Raw genomic sequence first — 9,214 nt, forward strand, 5'->3', positions numbered from 1 at the left:
CATTAATTTTTTGTACTTGAGCTTTGGCTTAAACTCTGCATGATATCATTTACTTAACTTTTGCAAAGCGTTATTTTGATGAACTACAACTTGGTTGGTTCTTGTGTTTCAACCATATTTTGTTTGTTGCATTCAATGTATGATCTTTGCATATTGATAATGTGATTTTTATTGCAAAGTATTTTTGTTGGAATGCATCATGGTTGGTTCTTGTGTAACAACCATGATTGTGTTGGCATCCAATTAACTTTTAAATACTTTTGACAAAGCCATTTGTATGCTCATGTAATAGTGAATATATTTTGAAGGTAAGTGGGGTTTAGAATGTGATATATGAATGTGGATGTTATATGAATGTGACAAAGTATGTATGTAAATGTATTTTTCCCCTAAAACGGATGGTTTGGGTAGTTATGTGAAATGGGGAAAGGAAGTGAAGTTTTTCCAAAAATTATTATTTTAACTTTTCAAGGAATTTAATGGTTAAAAGTTAGAAAATATCATACCTTAACTTACCCTTCCAAAAATGGATGAGAGTTGTGCATGTGTGGCTGCAAAAACTGTTGTTCATAGTCTTCTTTACTTGGTTATAAAAATGGTGGATGAAAGATGGATCTGTATTGTCGTATCGGCTGCTGGATCCTCTGCTACTAGATGATGAATCTGAGGAGTCTGCTGAACATGGCTGAAAGTTGTATTTGCTGCTGGATGATGAATATGATGAGTCTGCTGAATATGGCTGAAAATCTATAAGGCTTGGAAGGTATACAAAATATATAAGTTACATTTTCCTACCCCCAACCTTATTTATTGACTTGTCCTCAAGTGATGACAAATTGAAAAACAATGAAAGGAAATTGGCTTCATCTGTTACAAAATATGGGTCTTCAAGTCTTCAACGCTCGATGGCACAAATCTTACTATGTGATTAAATGTGTCGATGTCGAACATAGCAAGAAGTTGTTGACTTAGTGGCCGTTAATGAATGCCCCTAGCCAACACAAGAGCTCCCACCATTGATTCCAATGGGAGTCAGGATGCCTAACACATCTTTGTAGGTACGAATAAATTTTTCGTGGTCGAGTCACCTACAAGATCCAACGAACAAGGGATATTAATGTACTCCCATTGTTCATTGGCAAGAGCACTTGCCATTAAGGCATGCAAGCCTCTAGATGTTTTTTTAATGATACTTATACTCTAGGACTTTGACTCAAGCAGGGTTTTATTGGCGGAAATGAAGGGGAATGGTAATGACAAGGAAAATGGCAATAAGCTTGTAAAGAATGGATGTAAGGAAAGGCATGGTGTATGACGAAGAACTCTTGCTGTGAAAAATGGATATGGAAATGTCATGCTTACAATTGGTGGAATTCAAAATCTTTTTCAGAAAGGGAGGTGCAAGGTAGTGGTTGTGGAGATGGATTTGTCTTCAGAATTTTTCATGAATTTAGTATTTAAAAGACTAATTGTCGTCACAATGCAATCTCCTTAATGATCACTTTGTTATCCTGTAACCTGTAAAAAAACTTGGCAGAAAGAAAACATAAGTTTGTTCAAGAAGAATTGCGCATTTCCTTCATGATTCTTACGCAAAAATTTCATACCAAATAAAACAGATTTAAGAAAAATCAAAGTGTTGAAAGTAACTCAATTCATGATATCAATTTCAATCCATTCTTAAAAACAACCATGAGAAATAATACTCCCTGTTTGTGTCAGATAACTCATGAAATGTACTTGGCATATCATTGCATCATAAAGCATATCACAGAAAGATGTGATGAGTTAATGCCAATCTTATCGTAACAAGAATCCTCCAATGTTTCATAAATCGATGTTGGAAATTTGTTTCCAAGTATTCCATTTTATTTTTTATTTTCAAAGCTGTGTGAATTTTGTGAACTTTGTTTTATTTTTGTTATTTTTTGTATATTTTTATTTTTTATTTATTTTATTTTTGTTAATTTTTTTAAACAACAAATTTTTAAAAAGAAAATATTAAAAGTAATAAATAAATGAAAACAATTTTTTTTATTTTTTATTTTTTATTATTTTTAATTTAATTTATTTTTTTTTTTAATTTTTTTTTAAAACAACAATTTTTAAAAAAGAATATATGAAAACATTTTTTTATTTTTTATGTTGATTTTCTTTATTTATTTAGATTGTTTTAAACAACAAAAAATAAAATAAAATTGTTTTCATTTATTTATTACTTTTAATATTTTCTTTTTAAAAATTTGTTGTTTAAAAAAATTAACAAAAAAAAATAAATAAAAAAAATAAAAAAAATATACAAAAAATAACAAAAATAAAACAAAGTTCACAAAATTCACACAGCTTTGAAAATAAAAAATAAAATGGAATACTTGGAAACGGCGCCAAAATGTTGGGCAATTTATTTGCTTAAATTGCTTCATTAAATTATCAACCAGGGAAACTCGTAAGCTTGTGATGGTGCAAGCAATATATATGCAGGAGTAGGCAACTAACTCTATGTCTAGCTAAATTATTTACGATTCAATATAATATGCAAGGGAAGAGGCTCCTAATTAAGCAGGTCCTAGTTGTCCTTCCCTATAGTATCATAGAGAAATCATTGATTACATAAAACCAGAAACTTGAAATAAAGACAAGAGAATGAATTTAATTGTTGTTCAGATTCAAGTAGAGAGAGACTAACTTATTCTCTTGATTGTTCCCTCATATATTGATCCAAACTAAACTAATATTCATTCATAAGCAAAATGAAATAACTTGAAACTTAAAAGCAAAAGAATGAATTCCAATTATCATACAAATCAAATGGAGAGAGAGCCTAACTTAGACCCTTGGTTATCCCCTCATATTATACTTGAAACATAAAAGCAAAAGAATGAATTTCAATTATCATGCAAATCAAATAGAGGAAGAGCCTAACTTAGACCCTTGGTTGTCCTCTCATATGCTGATAAGATTTTAATTTAAAACTCATTCATCAATCACAAACAAATCCTCAAACATCTAAGCAATTAAATACAATAAGATCTAATATGAAATAAAATGTTTCTTTCATCCTTTTAGAGTGAGCTCAATTCTCTTAAGAACAAAGTGACAAATTATTCCATTTACTACACTAAGACAACTTATATCTAAAACTACATAATGGAAATATATGTAAAATGAAGCTTTATTCTATTCCATCATAAATTGGATACATGCTCCAAGAGTCCTCCCTTTGGAATGGAGGAGGTACTCCTATTTATACAATGGGATGAGATAACAAACTCATAATGATGATCCACTAATCTCTCTTTATTTCCATATATTTCTCAACCATCTAGACACATAACCCTATCCTCCATGATCTACTCCATGAGGTCCATGATTTTCTCCATGAGATCATGATCTTTTCCATGAGGCTTATCTTATCAAATTCGAATTTGATCATTCAAGGCCACATAAAGATGCCCTGGAAGCTTCCTTTGTACCTACACATGTCAACAAACTCATTCTAATTGTTAGGTATAAGTATAAGCATATTATTTTCTAAAGTTTAACCATAAATCCACTTTAAAATGTTAAGAATTAATAAACTTTGGAAAAGCATTGTTATAACCCAATAATGAGGTAAATGTAATGATGTGGAGGTGGAATGGAGGTGACATGAAGGTAAAATGTGAAGGTAATGGTGAATAATGGAGTGAAAATAAGGACTATTTTGAGGCCCAACATACCCCCAAACTGAAGGTATTGCATGTCCTCATGCAATCTATTACATTACTTGTTGGTACTTGAGCTTTGGCTTAAACTTTGCATGATATCATTTACTTAACTTTTGCAAAGCGTTATTTTGATGAACTACAACTTGGTTGGTTCTTGTGTTTCAACCATATTTTGTTTGTTGCATTCAATGTATGATCTTTGCATATTGATAATGTGATTTTTATTGCAGAGTATTTTTGTTGGAATGCATCATGGTTGGTTCTTGTGTAACAACCATGATTGTGTTGGCATCCAATTAACTTTTAAATACTTTTGACAAAGCCATTTGTATGCTCATGTAATAGTGAATATATTTTGAAGGTAAGTGGGGTTTAGAATGTGATATATGAATGTGGATGTTATATGAATGTGACAAAGTATGTATGTAAATGTATCCTTCCCCTAAAACAGATGGTTTGGGTAGTTATGTGAAATGGGGAAAGGAAGTGAAGTTTTTCCAAAAATTATTATTCTAACTTTTCAAGGAATTTAATGGTTAAAAGTTAGAAAATATCATACCTTAACTTACCCTTCCAAAAATGGATGAGAGTTGTGCATGTGTGGCTGCAAAAACTGTTGTTCATAGTCTTCTTTACTTGGTTGTGAAAATGGTGGATGAAAGATGGATCTGTATTGTCGTATCGGCTGCTGGATCCTCTGCTACTAGATGATGAATCTGAGGAGTCTGCTGAACATGGCTGAAAGTTGTATCTGCTGCTGGATGATGAATCTGATGAGTCTGCTGAATATGGCTGAAAATCTATAAGGCTTGGAAGGTATACAAAATATATAAGTTACATTTTCCTCCCCCAACCTTATTTATTGACTTGTCCTCAAGTGATGACAAACTGAAAAACAATGAAAGGAAATTGGCTTCATCTGCTAAAAAATATGGGTCTTCAAGTCTTCAAAGATCGATGGCACAAATCTTACTATGTGATTAAATGTGTCGATGTCGAACATCAAGAAGTTGCTGACTTAGTGGCCGTTAATGAATGCCCCTAGCCAACACAAGAGCTCCCACCATTGATTCCAATGGGAGTCAGGATACCTAACACATCTTTGTAGGTACGAATAAATTTGTCGTGGTCGAGTCACCTACAAGATCCAACGAACAAGGGATATTAATGTACTCCCATTGTTCATTGGCAAGAGTACTTGCCATTAAGGCATGCAAGCCTCTAGGTGTTTTTTTAATGATACTTATACTCTAGGACTTTGACTCAAGCAGGGTTTTATTGGCAGAAATGAAGGGGAATGGTAATGACAAGGAAAATGGCAATAATCTTGTAAAGAATGGATGTAAGGAAAGGCATGGTGTATGACGAAGAACTCTTGCTGTGAAAAATGGATATGGAAATGTCATGCTTACAATTGGTGGAATTCAAAATCTTTTTCAGAAAGGGAGGTGCAAGGTAGTGGTTGTGGAGATGGATTTGTCTTCAGAATTTTTCATGAATTTAGTCTTTGGAAGACTAATTGTCGTCACAATGCAATCTCCTTAATGATCACTTTGTTATCCTGTAACCTGTAAAAAAACTTGGCAGAAAGAAAACATAAGTTTGTTCAAGAAGAATTGCGCATTTCCTTCATGATTCTTACGCAAAAATTTCATACCAAATAAAACAGATTTAAGAAAAATCAAAGTGTTGAAAGTAACTCAATTCATGATATCAATTTCAATCCATTCTTAAAAACAACCATGAGAAATAATACTCCCTGTTTGTGTCAGATAACTCATGAAATGTACTTGGCATATTAGTGCATCATAAAGCATATAACAGAAAGATGTGATGAGTTAATGCCAATCTTATCGAAACAAGAATCCTCCAATGTTTCATAAATCGATGTTGGAAATTTGTTTCCAAGTATTCCATTTTATTTTTTTATTTTCAAAGCTGTGTGAATTTTGTGAACTTTGTTTTATTTTTGTTATTTTTTGTATATTTTTATTTTTTATTTTTTGTATATTTATTTATTTTTTTTGTTAATTTTTTTAAACAACAAATTTTTAAAAAGAAAATATTAAAAGTAATAAATAAATGAAAACATTTTTTTTTTTTTTTAAATTTAATTTAATTTAATTTTTTTATTTTTATTTTTTAAACAACAATTTTTTAAAAAGAATATATGAAAACATTTTTTTATTTTTTATGTTGATTTTCTTTATTTATTTAGATTGTTTTAAACAACAAATTAAAAAAAAAAAAATTGTTTTCATTTATTTATTACTTTTAATATTTTCTTTTTAAAAATTTGTTGCTTAAAAAAATTAACCAAAATATATATATATACAAAAAATAACAAAAATAAAACAAAGTTCACAAAATTCACACAGCTTTGAAAATAAAAAATAAAATGGAATACTTTGAAACGGCGCCAAAATGTTGGGCAATTTATTTGCTTAAATTGCTTCATTAAATTATCAACTAGGGAAACTCGTAAGCTTGTGATGGTGCCAGCAATATATATGCAGGAGTAGGCAACTAACTCTATGTCTAGCTAAATTATTTACGATTCAATATAATATGCAAGGGAAGAGGCTCCTAATTAAGCAGGTCCTAGTTGTCCTTCCCTATAGTATCATAGAGAAATCATTGATTACATAAAACCAGAAACTTGAAATAAAGACGAGAATAAATTTAATTGTTGTTCAGATTCAAGTAGAGAGAGACTAACTTAGTCTCTTGATTGTTCCCTCATATATTGATCCAAACTAAACTAATATTCATTCATAAGCATAATAAATGAAATAACTTGAAACTTAAAAGCAAAAGAATGAATTCCAATTATCATACAAATCAAATGGAGAGAGAGCCTAACTTAGACCCTTGGTTATCCCCTCATATGATACTTGAAACATAAAAGCAAAAGAATGAATTTCAATTATCATGCAAATCAAATAGAGGAAGAGCCTAACTTAGACCCTTGGTTGTCCTCTCATATGTTGATAAGATTCTAATTTAAAACTCATTCATCAATCACAAACAAATCCTCAAACATCTAAGCAATTAAATAAAATAAGATCTAATATCAAATAAAATGTTTCTTTCATCCTTTTAGAGTGAGTTCAATTCTCTTAAGAACAAAGTGACAAATTATTCCATTTACTACACTAAGACAACTTATATCTAAAACTACATAATGGAAATATATGTAAAATGAAGCTTTATTCTATTCCATCATAAATTGGATACATGCTCCAAGAGTCCTCCCTTTGGAATGGAGGAGGTACTCCTATTTATACAATGGGATGAGATAACAAACTCATAATGATGATCCACTAATCTCTCTTTAGTTCCATACATTTCTCAACCATCTAGACACATAACCCTATCCTCCATGATCTCCTCCATGAGGTCCATGATCTTCTCCATGAGATCATGATCTTTTCCATGAGGCTTATCTTATCAAATTCGAATTTGATCATTCAAGGCCACATAAAGATGCCCTGGAAGCTTCCTTTGTACCTACACATGTCAACAAACTCATTCTAATTGTTAGGTATAAGTATAAGCATATTATTTTCTAAAGTTTAACCATAAATCCACTTTAAAATGTTAAGAATTAATAAACTTTGGAAAAGCATTGTTATAACCCAATAATGAGTTAAATGTAATGATGTGGAGGTGGAATGGAGGTGACATGAAGGTAAAATGTGAAGGTATTGGTGAATAATGGAGTGAAAATAAGGACTATTTTGAGGCCCAACATATGGTAATTTGAAACTTCAACAAGAAGCCATTTTTTCCATGAGGTCTCAATTTTCCACCTCTTAAAACCAAATTTCTTCACTTGAGCCACCTGTACTCTAGTACCATTTTACCTTTGCACTGGTCAACTCACGTGTCAATTTTCGTCATGAGTAACCATAATTTACTCATGTTTTCATGGTCCCCACTGGGCCTCCCCCACGTGGCAACATCATCAAGTCACCCTTGTTCGGAGCATCTACGATGTGTCACCCTTGTACTTATGGAGTCTTTTTTGAGTCCCCATTGTGTCCCGTTATAGTGTTTCATTCGTCGTCACGCCGCATTTATCCCATTTTAATCATATCTAGTCTCTAGTCCTTCTGCTCCATCTTTGCTGAACCCCCATTTGAGTCATCAATCATCCCCTCTAGAATTGATTCAGTTATTGCCAGGTCAACCATTTTTATTATTCTCTAAAAAGGGATGTCGTTAGTGTGCCATCCATCATGTTTCCTCCCATAATTATCCTTGGCATCAGTCTACTAGCCACTTTACTATGTTCCATCATGCCTTTGTTGAGGATTCCTCATTGCCTTAACTCTGGCGGGCTCTCTTCTGTCGACCTCAGCACATTTATTCTAGAAGAGTAGTCGAAAGGGCACTATACGTTGGTTCTAACTTCCATCTTTTTTCGGTGCCTCAGATCAAGCAAAGGGACTCATTATTTCCCTTTGACTTGGTTGTTTCCCACGTGCTCGACCTTAGTTCCTTATTGCACACTTGAGATTCGTACACTTGATGGTTTGGTTATCTAGATGATTGTCTCAGTGATTCCTTGGTGTGTGTGAGATGTTTCAGACCTCATGAGGGGGTGGCCCTTCAGGTAGCCCCCCACATGTTCGAATGATCATAGATGTTGATCTAGCCTTAGATACAATTCTGTAGATTTGATGGGTTCGGTTTCCACTGTTTGCAGTGCCCACATCATGCATGTCTCCTTCAGATGATCCATTCAGATCTTTAGAGCCGTTTCCTGTTCAACATGGCTTCTTCGGTTGTGATTCCCCCCTCCCCATGTCAGTTTGAGGGGAATTATATCTCATGTACTCAGATGTTATTATATTCAGTCCTAGCCTATGTTTTTCCAGGCACATTATGTATATGGGATCCATTGTATTATTTTCTGGCCCATTGATGCCAGTGTATCATGTATCATGTACTTTGTAGCACAGTCTCACATTCCCGAGATCACCATTATTCTTTGTACATAGTTATTTCGGCAGGTATGGGTATGCCTCCCTCGCCTCATTTGAGATCAAGTACTACCACATAAAAGGAGACTTCTATCAGTATTGCAGGTCTTGCCCCCTCCATTATTTGTCAATCTTTGACTTGCTTCAAATCTCTCTCCCTCTCTGACTCCCCTTTTGGCATCTTGTGGAAGTGTGATCTACAATTTATTTCAGTGATACAATTTTCTCCTAACACTCATACATGTGGAGGCAATCTCTTATCACCAAAAAAATATCACCTAGCCATTTCTAACTGTTATAGACATTTTTGTGCCTTACAGCTCTAAGCATGAAATTTCCATAAACCAAGGGCTCCTAAGTACCTAAAAGTGTTATTCTAACTCCTAAAGGAACAAGGTCAACAAATTACAGCTTCTCCCAGAAGTTCTCCACCAGAAACTACTCAAAATTGGTCAAAACCGGATCAGTGCACTTGCTCCATGGCCAGGGTGCTATGCAGCGCACCTTGTACACACGGGA

This window comes from Pinus tabuliformis, chromosome 8 (assembly GCF_031772625.1).
Source record: "Pinus tabuliformis cultivar Carrire ecotype Pingquan chromosome 8, CPIR1, whole genome shotgun sequence".
Classification (NCBI taxonomy): Eukaryota; Viridiplantae; Streptophyta; class Pinopsida; order Pinales; family Pinaceae; genus Pinus; species Pinus tabuliformis.